Raw genomic sequence first — 19,128 nt, 5'->3', positions numbered from 1 at the left:
GAGGTATTTCATTTTATAATTTGAGATGAAACTTGAAGTACAAGTACCCCTGGGAAAAGAATACCAAACTAAAAAGTCATAGCGAGGCCTGAACGGCTCAGGGTCTCACCTCAAATCAGAGATTTTGTTTGTGTGTGTTTGAATGCCTATGTGGGTTTAGCTTTGCATTTCTGTTGGGAGACGGGTTGTGGGGAGTGGAATGAGAAGAGCAAAGAAGCACTGTGTACTTAAAAAGGAAAGACCAATGGGAAGACAAGTCTTGTTTCTTCACAATTTTGGTCATCTCTGCTTAACCCTCTCCTTCATAACCTTCTACTGGTTCATGTCCTGAATCAACCTGGCTTCAACTAAGGTTGCTTCTCGTGGGTGAACACAGGCTCTCTAGGTGGAGGCAGCTTTCAACCCTTTCTGCTTCTCATGCACTCTCTATCCATTCTTCAGTTTCAGACAAAGTAAGTGGTTTTCCCCAGAAATTGAAAAATGAACCCGTGTGTCAGAAGGCACAGGTTTTCTTTCTCATTCAGCAAAATATCTCGAAAGGAACAGAAGTAGAAGGAAAACGAGGCAAAGAAGAATGAGCTCTAGGATGAAGAAAATGAAAGGCAGAGTAAGAGTCTGCTGAAAAATCAAGTAGTTAAATGGTGCTAAAGGAGATTAACTCATGACACTATGCGTCCAGGGTGCCAGCCCTGGACCTGTTTGTTAACTCATGCATTCCTCCTCATGGCTCATCTGCTCTGTATCCCAGGGCCAACCCCTGCAGGCTGTATTTCTCAAAGTCTTCTGGCAGATGGGATCTGGCTGGGTTCGGCCATGGGGGCACTGGCAGAAGACAGGAGAGCAGGGGGAAAAGAAAGGTGGGGTATCTCTCTTTTCCTCACTACTTTATATAGTTTTCTGTCAGTATTTCTTATTGTTGACACACAAAACAGATTCTAACTTTGAGGAACAGATTCCAGTCCTTGAGGAACTCAAAGACTTTACGACCCAAATCTAAAGGGAGGTAGAGAGAGGCATTCAGAGAGAAAATGATCTCTTTGTTCTCACCTTCTCCAAACACTGATTAGAGAGGAGGATCTGCCTGCTTGTTTTTCACTTGCCTCCTTTCTTTGGGGGTTTTTGGTACCCCCTTCATATGGGCAGGTGATTGAAGAACTAGACCCAGTGAAATCAGCCTTCCATCTCACCTCACATAACCAGTTACTGTGTGAGCCACTTTAGTTTTAAGGCAAACTGCATGGGTGAGCTGCTGCCTCTTGCTTTAGAAGATTTAACATTCTGATGCCTTTGCTTCTTCCTATAATGCTGCTAGACTTTGTGTATATAACATTCATACTATTTTAAAATGTTGCCAAGACTGGGTCACTCACATTATCCTGCCTTTACAATTATATTAGCTAGTGTGTACTCACAAATCCACTCATAACAAATGGGTTATTTTATTACTCCATAAAGAAAAAATTTATGATTTCCAAATTTACACACTATTACACACCATTCAGAAATTTAGCAATTGAGTAATTATCATTCTTATGGTTAGCTCCCAAGGGCTTAGATTCCAGTTCGAATGTTGTAAGAAATGTGGTAAGGTATTTTGGATACAAATCTCAATTCCTAACTCTGCCACCCTTAACTCTCAATCCAACATTTTATTACATTTTATTTTGTTATCAAACATTGAAGTAGTTTTGTACTTTAAATGGCTGACTCACTGTATGTCATGTTGATAATTTTTCAGAACAAAGATTCTAGAGAAAAGAAAATAGGAAGTGTGAGAACGCAGATTCTAGTCATATCATCTACTCCTCCATCTTCTATGTCTTTTCCACATTTATGGTCCCATTTTGGCTGGGAATTGTCCAAAGGCCAGATTGGGAAGTCAGATTTGGGAGAACTCAGAAGTTCACCACACTCTCCAATTATCTCTTACAGCCTTAGATATTTTTTGAAACTAAGGCACGGCCAGTGAGATAAGAAGAAATTAAGAGAGTGGATTGACTCAGTGGTCAAGAGAAGAGGGTCTTTCAAAAAGGAATCCCTATCTTAAAAAATAAAACAATTCCTAAAACATTTTTACCCTGCAGTGGCTTCTCGCTGTTTCCCATTACCATCAAGTTCCTTGACAGAGTAGCCAACCTGCCCTGCCCTCACAACACCCATTCCTTTCCCCAGCCTGTTTATAGTACTATGTATGTCAGTATTTCTTATTGTTGACACACAAAACATAGACGCCATAGGTCACTCGGAGACCTTATGACCCAAATCTAAAGGGAGGAGTAGAGAGGTACATCCTGAATCCCACCCACATCCGGAAATTTCTCTGTCAATGGTCACCTCCAATTTTCTGGTTATTAAATTTAGGGAACATCCCAGTCTTCATCTTCCAGATGCAACTGCAGGTTTGACAATGTTGCTTGTCTCCATCCTTCCTTTCTCCATTTTGTCCTTTTCTTCATCCAATCAGGGGCCAAACACTGTCAGAGTGTTTTGCAAAAGTCTCTCCTCCTTCCTTATTCCCGTTGGCACTATGGAGAGCAAGGCATTAAGAAATGTAAGCCAAATTACTCTCTTAGTTTTTTACTAATTCCCATTTAGAATTTCTTTTGTTCGCATTATCTGAGACACCATCTCAGATTAGAATTTGTAAATCATAACTGATAATGCCACTGTTCTGCTCAAAAATCTTCAATAAACTCTCCTTTGTCTGTAGAATAAAATTAAAACAAACAAACCTGGCACCCAAGTTCTTGCCACCCTATGAATGTTCATATGCAGCACATTCCTTCACATATCTAACTCCTGGCTCACTTTTTGCATCTTAACAATGTCCATGTTTTAAAAAACCATCACAAACTATAAAACTAAGAAAACAAACATGGAAAAAATATGCTTGCAACCTCATGACAAAGGGGAAGTCCTCCTTTTGTCCACACTTGCTCCTTTGATGCTTGTGCCCTCTGGTAATACCACCTCCCAACTCCCACCTGGTGCTCTCATCCATCTAAGTCTTGGTCACTCCCCTTCAGTATTTACACCTGGATTGCCATCATTCCCACCTCACTCTTGTCCTCATTCTGTGATCTAAATACCCTTGTGAACCAACACTCTGGCCTTTCTGATTCTTCTTGGTCTTCTATCTACTGGTCTTTCTTCCATTTCATTTCAACCACACACATTGGCCCCATTCTGGACCTCGCTTTGGCAGAACTACCACTTTCAAAAACATGAATACAAACATCCTGCTCTGGGAAACCATATTCCAGCTTTCTGGTCACTTGATTACATAACCCGAGTGGAAAATATCCTTTGACCTCAATGTAACCTTTACCACTTTCTGATCTTTCCCTTCTACCTCCAGTCTTCATTTCTTCCCAATCCAATTTAGATGCACCCTAAAGACTCTACCAAAAAAAAAAAAAAAAAAAAGAACATGCTAGAACTAATAAATGAAATCAGTAAAGTTGCACAATACAAAGTCAATGTACAAAAATCTGTTGTGTTTCTACACCAAACTACCAGGAAGAGAAATTAAGAAAACAGTTCTATTCATAATTGCATCAGAAGAATAAACTACCTAAATAAATTTAACCAAGGAGGTAAAAACTGTACCTGAAAATTATAACTCATTAGTGAAAGAAACTGAAGAATACATAGGTAAATGGAAAGGCCTTCCATCCTCATGATTTGGAAGAATTAATAATGTTAAAATCTCCACACTATCCAAAACAATCTACAGATTCAGTGCCATCTCTATTACAATTCCAATGGCATTTCTCACAGAACTAGAACAGACAATCCTTAAATTTGTATGAAACCACAGAAGACCCTGAACAGCCAAAGCAATGTTGACAAAGAAGAACAAAGCTGGAGGCATCATGCTCCTTGATTTCAAACTATGTCACAAATCTATAGTAATCAAAGCAGTATGGTACTGGCATTAAAAAAGACACATAGATCAATGAAACAGAATCAAGAGCCCAGAAGTAAAGCCACATATACATGGTAGATTAATTTACAACAAATGAGCCAAGAATATACACTGGGAAAAGAACAGATTCTTCAATAAATTGTACTGGGAAAACTGGATAGCCATATGCAAAAAAATGAAGCCAGACCACTGTCTGGTGATGATATTTTTAATCTGCCACCAAAAGCAAAGGATACAAAAGCAAAAATAAACAAGTGGAACTACATCAAACTAAAAAGCTTCTGTACAACAAGGAGTCCCTCAACAAAATGAGAAGATAACCTACTGAATGGGAGAAAATATTTGCACATTATGTATCTGATAAGGGGTTAATATCCAAAATATATAAAGAGCTTATACAACTCAATAACAAAAACTCCCAAACAATTCAATTTAAAAATGGGAAAATGATCTGAATAAACATGTTTCCAAAGAAGACATACAGATGGCCAACAGATACATGAAAAGATGCTCAACATCACCAATCATCAGGCAAATGCAAACCAAAACCACAATGAGATATCATCTCACACCTGTTAGAATGGTTTTTAGCAAAAAGACAAAAAGCAACAAGTGTTGATGAGGATGTGCAGAAAAGATACCTGTGCACTGTTGGTGGAAATGTAAGTTGGTACAGCCACTAAGGAAAACAGTGTGGCAGTTCCTCAAAAATATATTATGATCCAGCAATTCAAAAAGATATATGCACCTCTGTGTTCACTGCAACCGTGCTTATAATAGTCAAGACATGGAAACGACATAAATGTCCATTGGTGGATGAATAAAGAAATTGTGAGATACACACACACATGGAATGTTATTCAGTTATAAAAAAATAATGAAATCTTGCTATTTACAACAACATGGATGAAAAACATGGAGGCCACTATGCTAAGTGAAATAAATCTGACAGAAAAAGATAAATATTATATGATCTTACCTACGTGTGGAATCTGGAAAAAACAAAAAAACAAACAACAACAACAAAAAAAACCAGAACAAAAAACCACACTCATGGAAATAGAGAACAGATTGGTGGTTGCCTGAGATGGTGGGTAGGGAGGGAGGATGAAACGGGTGAAGAAGGCCAAAAGGTACAAATTTCCAGTTACATAATGAACAAGTCATGAGGATGGAATGTACATGGTGGCTATTATTAAGAATACTGTATTTCATATTTGAAAGTAGCTAGGAGAGTAGATCTTGAAAACACTCATCACAAGAAAAAGTTTTGTAACTATATATGGTGAGGGATGTTTACTAGACTTATTGTGGTGATTTTGCAATCTATACAAATATCAAATCATTACATTGTATACCTGAAGTTAATATAATGTTATATCAATTATACCAATAAAAAATTCATGTTGCAGAAGAGATTGAATTATAAGCATAAACATAAAAATATATACATACATATGTATATGCTTATCTACTTACAGTCATTTCCAGGGGTAGGATTATAAACATAAAACTATGGAGGAATTTCAACCTTTAAATTATCTATTTTTGTATTCTTGCATGGATATGAACACATATCATCTTTATAGTCAGAAAAACATAAATAATTTTTAAAGACAACATAAGACCTCCTTAACTAAAATACAAAGTCAAGAATACATTTTAATACATGCCTCAATATAACGGTTCCAGTGGAAGCTAGTAAATGAGTTCCATGACCTACAAATTCTGTATTGGTGAATTATCTACATAACAAGACATACTTATTGGTATAAACTACCTTTGCAGTTAATTTTTAAATCAGAGTACTTTTTTTCCCCAAGGGATTCAAAATACAACTTGCTCTTGTTAGGGTCCGGAGTCAACCCCTCCTCAAGAAGGACTCTCTACTAAGGCTTGCCACATTAAGATATAGGGATATTGGTCCGGATGGCGCTGATTAACAATATCTCGGACCTTCTTAATAATGCCTAGGGAAAAAGTCCCCTGGGGAGGCCAGCCCACATTAAAAGTAGGCCATTCTGCAGAGCAGAAGGTGTCAAACTTACCTTTCTTCACTTCCATGCCATTATTACCAGCCTTGGCGTGGATTTCAGGAAAGTGGCTCAGGAGCAGGGTCTTAGGTGTTACCTGAGCCTGTCCTATAATGGTCACAAAGAGAAACCAAGAAAAGACAAAGGAAAGGACGAAAGACACAGTGCCAGCAAATACACAACTTCACACAGGACTTTTCAACACCCACCAGCCGGTCAACCACACCACATCCACAGGCGCCGTTTCAATCACACCAGTCACACCACACTCAGGATCTTTACCCAGGGCCCGTCCAAACAGCGTCCACTGCGGACGTCGCTGGGCCACCTTCTCATTGGGGACGTCTCCCACGACTTCCAGTAATGGAGCCTCCAGGGTCGTAACCCGCTCCTTCCTTCCCGTGAGATTTCTCAATTGGGGCCTGGCAGAGACCTGTTTCAGTCTCTCCGGCTGAGGGCCTGTTTCAGCCCTTCCCTGATTGGAGGTGGCCAAACCTCCTACCGCGGTTCCAGAATAAACCTTGGTATCGGGAGTCGTCTGTTCCCCTAAGGTAGGGTCTTAAGATCCTGGACGAGCCCCCAAATGTTAGGGTCCGGAGTCAACCCCTCCTCAAGTGAACAGAAGTCACACGATAATGCAAGTCACACAGCGAGGTTTATTTCCAGCTAGCTGGGGTCCAAGTATCTGCCCGACACAGCGGGTTTCAACAAGGACCCCAAACACTTAAAACTCAGGGTTTATGTAGCATCTTCAAGGCACACAGTAATTAAACTACAGGACTTACACAGCTTTAAGGAGTATATGATAAACTGCAGGACTTACACATATTCAAAGAGTATAAGATAAGCTACAGGGCCGCTTGTCTCCTCGCTGTCACTGCCCACATCTTGGAATTTACAGTCAGGTTGTGTTTACACTTAGGTTGTGTTTCAAGCCAGGGGCCGTTAACCCTGACCTTAAGATAGCAGTTCTCATGCTAACGGTCTCTTACAGCTCCCCAGAAAAATCGCTGGGGAGAATCCAACCACTTAATACCACTTACAATGATGGTCACAAAGGTGTGACTGTTGCTGAGGAAAGAACAGGATGTCAGTGAGTCCTGATAACAATAAACTGGCAGTGGCTTCCTATGGACAAAAGGGTGCCCAAGAGTATCTGTGTGTCCCCATCAGGAGGAACCAACGCTTTGTTTGCCAAGAGTGTCTTATCAAAAAAGGCAAGTTGTCGATTGTCACGCGGGGTGTCATGTGGGGTCGCAGCTCCCGCTCCCCACACAAGAACACAGGATATGGCTAGGCCAAAAAGGAGCCATAGGTAGGGGAGTCATACCACTATAGTCTCACTGGAGGCTGGAGTCACACACGTGCAACCTGCTGTCCGCTTTTCTGCGAACCAACGAACTCTCTCTCCTGGACTCCACTCCCCGGTGCAGCTGTGGCAGTTATACTAGTGGCCAAAGGCTTAAGGGTTACAGCTGATGGCCAACTAGCCTCAGTTGACGGCCATCTACTACCCAAGCCAGCACCTTTCCACGTGAGGTCAACAGCCTGGAAACTGCTCTCTGGGGCTCTGTCCCCACACTCCATTCCTACAAGGTCTCGCCATTGTACATTCCTACAATGTACGAGACAAGCGTCTTCCACGAGGATCCCTGTGCCATATTAGCCTATCGGCATCTACGGACAAAAAGAAACTGTAGTCTTAGGAACCAACAATGGCAAATCCCTTCCATCTGGGAGGATACATGCTAGCTTTTTGTCCTGGGAAAGGAGGGTCCCTGCCACTGGCACCTTTCCCAGTTTGTCATACCAGACCTTTATGGCAGTGCTTGGGGTCCCTTGCATAGTTTCAACATGTAACAGAACAGGGGACCCCATAATAGGTCATAGTGAGAGCACATAGTTTCCCCGCAAAATCATCCCGGTATCGGGACCTCCATATACTACAGTCACTTGCGGTGGCCACTCAGTCACCACCCCTGGCGTCACTTGCAAATCATGAGCCCAACCAGCCCCCCATGGGGCTATCAGGCCGAACCATCGACAGTGGGGGCTTTTGACCTGCCAGGGCCAAGTCCATTGCTGCCGTTCCCCTGCTTTCAAGCATGTGGGTGCTGGCAGCAAAATGTTTCCATTTCTGCCATAGCCTGGCTTTAAGAGTCTCACTGGTGGTAACTTGTAACTGAATGGGAGCGGCTGTTCGATGTAGCAGAGCTTCTACTGGTGCAGGCCCTCCCTTCCGTGGTCTTTCATTCAGGACTCTCAGGATGTCCCATACACACGAGGCACAGTACACATCGTGGAAGGGTGTTTTGACACTCGGAGACCTTGCTTCAAAAGGCCATTGTAGCGTTCAGTCATGCCAGCTGCTTGTGGGTTATACGGGGTATGAAACAACCATTGTACGTCCATCCTGGCAGCCCAGAACTGTAACTCTTGCCCTGTAAAATGAGTAACCCTATCACTTTCAATGACTTGGGGGCACCCATAGAGGGCGCACAGCCCTGTAAGAGAGACCACTGTATGCCGCTGATCCACAGCCTGATACGGCCAAGCAAACATCAACCCCGTAGTAGTGTCCACTGCTGTGAACGCATACATAGCATTGCGGGCCTTAAGCAGGGGTCCAATGTAATCCACTTGCCAGCGAGTGAGGGGCACCCTCCCTCGCATAATCTGCTGTGTCTCCCAGGAGAGCCTCCAACATTGGAGGCTGTCCTGGGCACAGATGGCACAGTCATAGCAGGCATCTGCTATCTCCTGCCATTTCAAAGGCAGACCCCAGGGTCTGCTCACCTGCCACATGGTTCTGCTTCCAACGTGCTGCAATTTCCTGTGCAGCCAATGGGCTGCATCAGTGGCAGGAGCCCGTTCTAACCATCGGACCCGTGCTAGGGCATCTGCTTCATCGTTACCTGGGGACACTAAGGGGGACACCTGTGACATGCATTAGGGTCACCTCCTTTCTCTGCCCTAGGTCCCAGAGGTCCTGCCACATGGCTTGACCCCACAGTGGACGGTGTCCTACCAACCAGTTTTGGTGTTTCCATGTAGGGAGCCACAATGTTAGGCCCCGGAACACCGCCCAGCTGTCAGTACAAATAACTAGGGGCCCAGGCTCATGGCTGATTACCATCCACACAGCCCGTAGCTCAGCCCACTGGCTACTCTGGCCCGTCCCAGTATCAAACCAAATGGTGTCTGTTTTGGGCTGCACACCAATAGCCGTCCAAATGGCTACAGCTCCTCGGCTAGAACCATCGGTAAACCAGGCATCCTCAGGTACTGGGGACTGTCCTTCTTTGTAGGGCGAGGGCTCCAAGTCCTCCCCTCTGGGCAGAGCACTTGGCTGAGTCTGGGCTACAAGCACCACAGGCCACAGGACCTATTGTAGCTCTGCGCTCAAAAGGCTTGACTCAGGGTGTTACGTTGCTCCAAGTAGGCACCCCACTTGGCGAGGGTGGTGGTCTGTGCCACCCCTGTTTTGGGTCCCTGGGTCCACGTACGCACCCACCCCTGGACAGGATAGGTTGTTCGAACCGCTACCCGTGCCATTACTGTGATGGCTTCTGTGGCCATTAGGGCTGCGTACACAGCGGCCAGCTGTTTCTCTATTAGAGAGTAGCAGACCTCCACTCCTTTCCATAATTGGGACCAAAATCCCACTGGCCATCAGAGAAGCTCCTGCCATTGCCAGAGGCCCCACCCGTACCCCTCTTGGGTTACGTGAACATCAAATTCAAATGGGCGGCCAGGGTCCACTACTTGCAGAGCCTGGGCCTGCTGCATTGCCTGTTTCGTGGCAACGAAGGCTTGCTCTATAGCCTCTGTCCAATCCCATGAGGCCCCCTTTTTTATCATGTTGTACAAGGGCCTTGCCATTTGTGCCATGTGGGGTACAAACACCCACCAATATCCTAGCAGACCCAAATACGTCTGCAGTTGGGAGACCTTGGTCGGCCGGGGAAAGGCTTGTATCTTATCAATAAACGCCTCAGGTTAACCTTTGTCTTACCCAACCACACAACACCCAAAAACTTGACGGATAAGCCAGGGCTTTGGATCTTTTCCTCATTCACCGCCCAGCCGCGTGACTTCAGGTGGCGGAAAACAGAGGGAGCTGCTTGCTCTAAATCAGAAAGAGAATCTGATGTTAATAGAATATCATCACCATAATGAAACAAGGCCACAGAGGACAGGTGACCCCACTGTGCCAAATCCTGGGCCACGAGCAGGTAGTGGGGGTAGTGGGGGTAATGGCAGGTAGTGGGGCTGTGCAAGTATCCTTGCGGAAGAACTTGAAAAGTCCACTTCTGCCCGTCCCAAGTAAAAGCAAACTGCTCTTGACACTCGGGTGCAATGTCAATGAAGAAAAAAGCATTGGCAAGTCCACTACATAGTGATATGTCCCCAGGCTGACAGTCAGACGATCCATTAAATCATGTATTGAAGGCACTGCAGCGTGCAAAGGTAGTGTCACCTTATTTAACTGCCTATAGTCCACAGTCATTCGCCAGGTCCCATCTGGCTTCTTGACAGGCCATACTGGTGAGTTAAAGGGACTGTGTGTTTGCCTCACAATATGTGCCTTCTCCAATTCCAATATTGTACGACCAATCTCCTCCTGCCCTCCTGGCAGGCGGTACTGTGGCACTGTAACCACGCGCCTGGGCTGTGGCAACACTTGAGGAGGGTGGTGAGCATGCCCGCGTGTCACCGCTTTCACCACTCGAATCCAGAGACGGAACTCTCCTACCTACGTCTGTAAGCTGAGGCCATGTAGCACGTCCACCCCTAGAATATCTTCTGAAACGGGGGAGACATAAACCTTGTAGGTACGAGGGGGAAGCCTTCCTATACCCAGTGGTAAGGAAACGGCTTTCACAGTCACAGTCTTTCCCCCATAGCCATCAATGCAGATTGCTGGTTCAGGGAACAGTTCTGGGTTCCCATAAAGAAGACTGCAGTCTGCGCCAGTGTCGACTAGGGCCAAAACCCTCTGCACATTAGAAGGGGACCAATGTATGGACAGTTCCACGTGGGGCCTCCGGTCCCTGCTCGTCCCCTCTGACCGGGTACGTTGGCCCCACCCCTAATCAAGCTGAAAGGAGTCGGCCTCAAGTGGCCACATGAAGTCCTGGAGGGACACGGGTCACGCTTTCCCAGACATCTCCTTCAGGCTTCTCCAGAATTGCTGTTCTGGACGCAGCTGTTTCCAAAGTTCCAGCAGGAGTGCATTGGGTTGTCTGTCTATATTCTCCCAATCGACCCCTGCTGCCATGAGATCATGCCACATCTGTGCGCGCGTTACTCTCTGAGGCCCTCGACCTCGCCCCTTTACTTTTGATTTGGGCTTCCAGGTCTCAACTGCTTGGACCTCCTGTCTTAACTTTCTTCGCCTCCGGCTTTCAACATCCCCTAGGGTGGCCATGGCAGTTGCAACTTCATGGATTCGTTGCCCTACATAAGGTGTAAGAATGGCAACCGAGGATCCAAAAGCACTCTCAGGTGCAGTATCCAAAACCAGATCTCTCATGCTGGCTATAAAAAGCTCGTCATCCGGCTCCTGCATGTTAAGGTTAAAAATAGCATTTCTCATACCCATTTCACGGATAATTTGCATGAGTTCTGTATATGAATGCCATTGACTCACAGTGTCTGGCAGCTCGCCAGCCTGTCCCCATACTGTGCGTACCGCAGCGGTGAGCCACTCCATTAGAGAGTGGTTGCCCTGGTCGTAGGCCAACCTATGGCAGTTCTGTAACCTTTGTTGCAGGGACAGATGCACTGTCACAATGGCTAGCTTTTCCATCTTGCCTGGGGAGCAGAGAATGTTGTCTGCTCCCTCATCCCATAAACTTAGTAGCCAAGCCGAGACTGGCTCTCCAAGGCGCTATCGGCACCGCCCCCCCAGCTCCTACAACTCAGTGGGAGTGTAAGGGGTGTAGGTCGTGAACTCAGTCACAGCTGGGTTGCCGGCAGCAACGCCCCCAGGGCCCAAAGGTTGCTCACATTTTACCCTTTGCTTCAAGATTGGCCCGGCTTGGGGGTTGGGAGCTACATTGTCTCCACTGTGGGGCCCCTCTTCTAACAGGCGGACCTGGGCTTCCAGCGCCTCCAACCGGTACACCTGGTCCAGCACCTGGGCCATTTCATTAAGCGCATTTTCCGTGTTGAGACTCAAGGCCCTGAGGAACATCCAGCCCACACGGCCGGCTGTAGCCTTCACCTCCTCCGGCAACCGCTCAGCCAGAGCCTGCAGGGCCCTCTCCATGCTGGCCGGAGAGCAGTCCATGACCTCCCACCCCTCCTTGGGGGTCCAACTCCTGAGATCAGTGGCCACCAAGCACCACACACTGTGCGGGGGCCACACATCCTCCTGCCCAGAGTCAGACTCCATTCCTACCTGGTCGGAATCTTGCTCGCCGTGCCAGGTGTCTGAGAGGGTGGAGGCCTCCGCGGAAGATATCCACAAGCCTCGGAGCCTAAGGCCGCAGCAGATCACCAAAATAAGGACAACGACTTCCATGGCCAAGATGGTGGTGTGCCAGCTGGAGGCTTGAGTCTCCCAGGCAGACCACGCCAACCGTTCCCGGTGTCGCTCCTCATGGGCCTCCCGAAGCTGGGCTCTCACACGCACAAACCGCTCCACCATGCTTTGGTAGGTTTTGGCCGGCACTGTACCCTGCTTACGAAACTGAGCTTTTATACGTGTAAACTGCTCCAGTACATTCCTTAGAGTTTCAGTCAACACCATATTCTGCCGACTATGCCATGTGTCGTGCGGGGTGTCCGGCGGGGCGGCCTGCGGGGTCTCTGCTCCCGCTCCCCACATAAGAACGCAGGACATGGTGAGGCCAAAAAGGAACACCCACAGAGACATAAGTAGGGAAGTCATACCACTATAGTCTCACTGGAGACTGGGTTTACACGACGAGCGACCTGCTGTCCGCTTTGCTGCCAACCGACCAACTCTCCTCAACTCTCCTTCACTCTCCTTCAGTCTCCTCCTTCACTCTCCTCGGCTCCCTTCTGTAGCTACGGCAGTCATATGGCTTAATGGCTACAGCTGATGGCCAACCAGCCACAGCTGACGGCCATCCACTATCTGAGCCAGCTCCTCTCCACATGAGGCCGAGAGCCTGGAAACTGCTTTCTGGGGCTCTGTCCCCACAGCATGTGTCTCACATCGAGTCAAGTGCAACTGACTGGAGTCTTTCACTGGGAGTTGGTCATGGCTGGCCTGCTCCTATCCTCTGGAATTCCCAGCAGGTGCAAAGTGAGGAATGAACAGTCAAGTCTGAATTAAATTAGAAAAGCCCCCAAAATGAAGCCAACTTTGCTCCAGGTTTTAAACAAATTTATTTTGAAGCACCTGTAATTTGGAATAATTAGAAGCACTTCAGTTTCAGACTCCTGTCCAGCCCAAAACTGGTAGCAATCTTGGGGATCCTTAGGCCATTTGGTGAGAAAGATTCTGAAAATCTTATTCTTCGGAAAGTCATAGTAGAAAAACCATCTCATCTCTAGCTGCAAGTCCCCTGAAAATCCCGGGAAGTACACAACCATTTGGCTTCCCACATGAAGAAATCACAACTGTGCCTAAAAGACATTGGGCATCTGGTTAAAAAGTGAAAAATGTGGTCAGTCAACCCATTTGTTTTATCTATGTGATGCCAACCAATGCTTCCTTTATCCAGGGATAGCCCTGGTTTTGGGAATTGAGAAACTTAACTTCTAGCCCCAGTTCTGTCACTAACAGTGAAAGAAATTTGGGGAACATCAATCACTCATCTCTGGCTTCAGTTTTTACTGATAATTACCAATAAATTACCAATAATTACCAATAAAGTAATTATTGGACAGGTTGAAATTCGTTCAGCTGTATAAAACACACCATTTGTTTTGTTGTCATGGAAATACCCTGAAGCTCAAATAACCTTGCCAACCTCCCCAAAGGACTTACCCTGAGGCAGAGTTCCCCTTCTACAGAGGATCAGGTAAGAGAATCTGTGGGAAATGAGAATACTGCCTGTGGGCTTCAGGGCATCTTTACCTCAGGACACCTTTGTGCTCAAAGTATGAGTTCTTCTAAAATGCAAGAAGTGATTTCAATAAACTTGGAGAGTTGAATCACTTTATTCTAGATACTGGATGAATTGAGTGCTCAGTGGCTAAGTTTGCAAACAAGTATTTTTTAGACAGGGTACATGAAAATTTTTCAAGGGGCTATTCAGGCTTTGGCAGTTTTAAGGAAATTAATTTTTAGATTCTTAACCTAAATTTGTATTCTTTCTGCCTAAGAATATACCTGACTTCTGTAGTTTACATTTCTGGACTTCTTTTTTTTTTTTCCCCAGCCACTCTTCCCACTTTATTAACAAACACTTCATCTCTCTCACCCATCCTAAAGCTTACTAGGGTGCATTGTTTACGAGGCGTGAAAATTTCCTGAGCACCACATACAGAGACAGTTCTAGAACACATCTCTCCTAAGGGAGAGTCCCCTGACAGGAACACAATGAAAATGTCCTTTGAAAACACTGGAGGTAGAGGTACTGATGTAGGAATATGTCTCTGTGAGTCCCCAAATGATGTAGGGGAGCCTTTGAGTGAGTGAGTGCCGGGATCATGTCTCTTGAGACTGAAGAATGGAAACACGGACCCAGGAGAGGCAAAGAGTTTTAAAAAGAGGACAGTTTATTGAAAGCAAAGGGTCAGAGCTCCTGAGTAGGAGGGGGTTCCAAATGGGCGTGCCCAGTGACTGAGTCAAAAGTTCTTACTTTTATACCTTCCCTTGCCTGCTTGGGGAAGGGGGCTGGAGCCTTCTAATGGAATTTATCAGTTTGTCCTCTTTGCCCATCCTGAAGGGATTAACGAAATAAACCATTGCTATCTATCAGATCTGCTCCTTTGTCTGGCCAAAAGGGATGTGAGATAATTTATTAACCTCAAGGCGCGTGCTCATATCTTTGTCCTGGAGTGAAGGAGGCATGCCAGACCTGGAGTTTTAGGATATGGCTGCCTTCTGCTTCTTCCACCAGGGACCCTGTCTCAGTACCTTACTTTATTCAGGCCATAAGTTCAGACAAAGGCTATTTATGCTTATGTAAGAATCAGGATTCAGAAGTAAACAATTGTCACATGCACACGGATACAAGAAAACCAGTTCAAAAATGAACTCAGAACTTTTCTGACAGGAATAGTCTGATTTGGCTAACTGGTCTGAGGAGGCTCTGCCACAAAGCTATGCGCTGGATATTGTCCACGAAGGGCTAACTCTGCAGATCAAATATTTGACAAACATATATTAAAGCTCATGATAAAATAATAGCTTCCATTTAAAAATATTGTACTTGCAAAAGTGTGTTAAAATTAATAATATTTCCTCTTTCCCAATCTTTCCAAGATATGTCTGGGTAAACTAGAAGCCAAAGTAAAAGAAGAACATGGATAATTAACTGTCATCTTTTTTTTTTTAAATTGGAACTATTTTTTTTTTTAAAGATTTTATTGGGGAAGGGGAACAGGACTTTATTGGGGAACAGTGTGTACTTCCAGGCCTTTTTTCCAAGTCAAGTTGTTGTCTTTTCAATCTTAGTTGTGGAGGGTGCCGTTCTGCTTCAAGTTGTTGTCCTTTCAGTCTTAGTTGTGGAGGGCACAGCTCAGCTCCAGGTCCAGTTGTCCTTGCTAGTTGCAGGGGGCACAGCCCACCATCCCTTGCAGGAGTCAAGGAATCGAACTGGCAACCTTGTGGTTGAGAGGACATGCTCCAACCAACTGAGTCATCTGGGAGGCAGCTTAGCTCAAGGTGCTGTGTTCAATCTTAGTTGCAGAGGGCGGAGCCCACCATCCCTTGTGGGAATGGAGGAATTGAACTGGCAACCTTGTGGTTAAGAGCCCACTGGCCCTTGTGGGAATCAAACCGGCAGCCTTCAGAGTTAGGAGCATGGAGCTCTAACTGCTTGAGTCACTAGGCCGGCTCAATCAACTGTCATCTTAATTAGCATTGGTACAAACCTTTGCTATATAGTTCCCTCAAATTAAGAGAACTTTATGACTGAAGAACAAATCCTTCTCAAAGGCTTCTGATGTGTTGTTTTCATCAAAGTAACAGCAAGAACTTTTGATTATTTTTTCCAAACAACTCAGATGGAGTTCAAAGAATTGAGTGACGCTGATATCCAAACTCTTTCCATTTCTTTCTGTTTATTTATATGAACAAGGTTTCTCAACTCTCATTTATAAAAATGAAAAATAGCAGTAGAATTGGTGCCAAAATCTGTCTCATTCTAACAAAAAATAATAAATATGTGTATAATTTAATAATTAAAAAAATACAGGGACAGGAATATCTATCACATTTAACTATTTAGTTCCCTTAATATTTCACTGTAATGTATAATATTTATAAAAATTTGTAGTATATTTAGGTTTTGCTCAATTAAGTACTGTTACTACTACTAATTGTAACAATTATTCAGAAGAAGTTTTTTAAACATGTGGTCTCAGAAAACTTTAAGAACAAATTTCAATTTATATACATATTTTTGTTGCAAATATATATAATAGGGTGATTAATAAAAGACTTTCAGGCCAAAAAAATGCATTAGCATAAAATCGTGTTGGGGAAGTGGATAGAAACATAAGTTGAAGAAGAAAATGGAGTTGTGTAAAATTCCCAACTGTTAAGGAAGAGTTTGTTTGTGACATCATGATAAATTTTAAATGTCAACTTAAAAATCTGTGAGGGATACTTTTTTATTTTTTAAAGATTTTATTGGGGAAGGGGAACAGGACTTTATTGGGGAACTTCCAGTACTTCCAGGACTTTTTCCAAGTCAAGTTGTTGTCCTTTTCAATCTTAGTTGTGGAGGGTGCTGTTCAGCTTCAAGTTGTCCTTTCAGTCTTAGTTGTGGAGGGCGCAGCTCAGCTCCAGGTCCAGTTGCTGTTGCTAGTTGTAGGGGGCGCAGCCCACCATCCCTTGCAGGACTTGAGGAGTTGAACTGGCAACCTTGTGGTTGAGAGCCCGCTGGCCCATTTGAGAATCGAAGAGACAGCCTTCCGAGTTAGGAGCATGGAGCTCCAACTGCCTGAGCCACTGGGCTGGCCCCTGTGGGATACTTTTAAATATTCAACATTTAAGAATTCATTTAAGAGGTATGTGAATAAAAATATTTGAAGATATTTGCTCAAATACTTGATATTCTATTGCTCATCTATTATTGAATGTTTGACCAGTCTGAGAATGTAGACATGTTATTCAGTTTTGAGTTCCAGATGGGGCAGCTGAAACCTAGAGAGGTTAAATGACTTGCCTGAGGACACAGCAATGCAGCAATACAGGCAGGACACATCAGGCTACTTTTCAGATATAGCCTCTCTCTCTCTCTCTCTCTCTCTCTCTCTCTCTCTCTCTCTCTCTGTCTGTCTCTGTCTCTCTCTCATCAAGGTTTTCACACATGCTATCCCTTGGCACTGCCAGGCTAACTGCTAAATGCTGTTCCAATGAGTTCTTATTGTCTGTGCTTCTCTTTAAAGAATGCCTCCAGCTGCATTATCATCATGTATTTACTTGTCTGCCGCCCTCTCGTGTAAGTTTCATGGGGCAGGAACTACTTACACGCTGCTCACCACTGTATCTCTGTGCCGAGTGCAGAGCTGACCACTTGGGGTGATCAAAATATTTATTAAATGAATGAGTAAACAATCAATGCATGGATTTTTTTTTTTCTTTCCAGTTAAAGATGTTAAGGTAAGAGCCTCAGATTGCTATGGAGAACAACTAACTCTCTTGAGACTTGCAGGACTTATTTCCATTATCCAGAGAGCATAACAGCCAAATTTCTGTGATGGCTTCAGATTCTTTGCAAATGCTGCAATGCTAGGCATGAAGAAAAGGCAAAGAAGACTCTGTGAAAAATGTACAGAGATTTTTCAGGTGGCAACAGCTCCCCAGTCTCTCAATCCCATCACCATTCCTTTCCTCACCCCTCCCAGCAACCTAGGCCTGTGTCAGCTTTGACCTCAGCTTGTCATATCCCGAGGTTTCCCTCCATTGGGAGTCTGTTAATAAGGCCTCTAACAGAGCCCTGAGCCTTCCAGAAGTGATCCACATGTGTTCAAATGGGGGACACTTGTAAACTGCCTGTACCCCTCAAAGGCGGGTAATTCTGGTATCTTTCAGGTTAAAGCTTCTGAGAAGTTTTAAGCTTATTTCCTCTAAGACATTTTGGGCTTAAGGCCTGAGGAGAAATAGCAGGAATCTGAAAAGGAGGCTGAAAACTCTGGAAAAACTGGAACAGTCAATATGCTTTTGCTTTCGTTTTCATTTAATTAATTGACTTTCCTTCCGCAAAGATGGCTCCTAGCTTAAATATCTTCACCCAAATCATGTAGTTAGTGATTGGCTTCATATTAGAACCCAGGTCTCTTAGTGTGGAATTAATGAGTGCCATAGACCCTGGAAACGTGATCATATCAGAGAGAAGTGTGCTCTTAGAACTATTAAACTCTGAGAGGTGAAATGCTGCTGCCTTGGCCTGCTGTAGGACCTTTGCACGTGTTAATTTCCCTGTCTTGAATGCTCTCCACGTCTGGTTCTGGTTAATTCTATCTTGTTTTGGAGAATTCAGCTAAAGCTTATTCTGGCCCCACAGACCAAGTCAGGTCCCCATTACCTTCTCTCATGGCAAATCTTGCTTCTTTTTAACACCTATCAGAGTTGTAATTAAATAATTAATTGGGCATTTATTCTTTAGGATCTGCTTCCCTCTTTGGAATGTAAATCCTAGGAAGAGAAAGACTACCAATTATACAGGCCGCACACTGTACCTCAAGCATATTATACTATCCTGCACATACTGGATACTCAATAAATATTTATTGGAATAAATGAAATTTACTTCCTTTTCACCTCACCTTTTAAAAGAATTTCAAAATTTTATTCTCTCTTTAAGGCCAAAGTTAAATGTCACCTCCTCTGTAAAGCCTTTTGACAATTAGCCAACATTTAAATTAATCACATGTTTCGCTCTGTTCTAGTAGCATGTTTTGCGTAAGACATAATAGCATCTGGTTGAACCAAATGAAATTAATATTTTTTAATAGGCCAAAGTGGCTGAATGTTTACAATTTCTTGTGATTAAACCTCATAGTTTAAGCTTC

The sequence above is a fragment of the Rhinolophus hipposideros genome (assembly GCF_964194185.1).
Source record: "Rhinolophus hipposideros genome assembly, chromosome: 24".
Classification (NCBI taxonomy): Eukaryota; Metazoa; Chordata; class Mammalia; order Chiroptera; family Rhinolophidae; genus Rhinolophus; species Rhinolophus hipposideros.
This window is presented reverse-complemented; position numbering follows the sequence as displayed.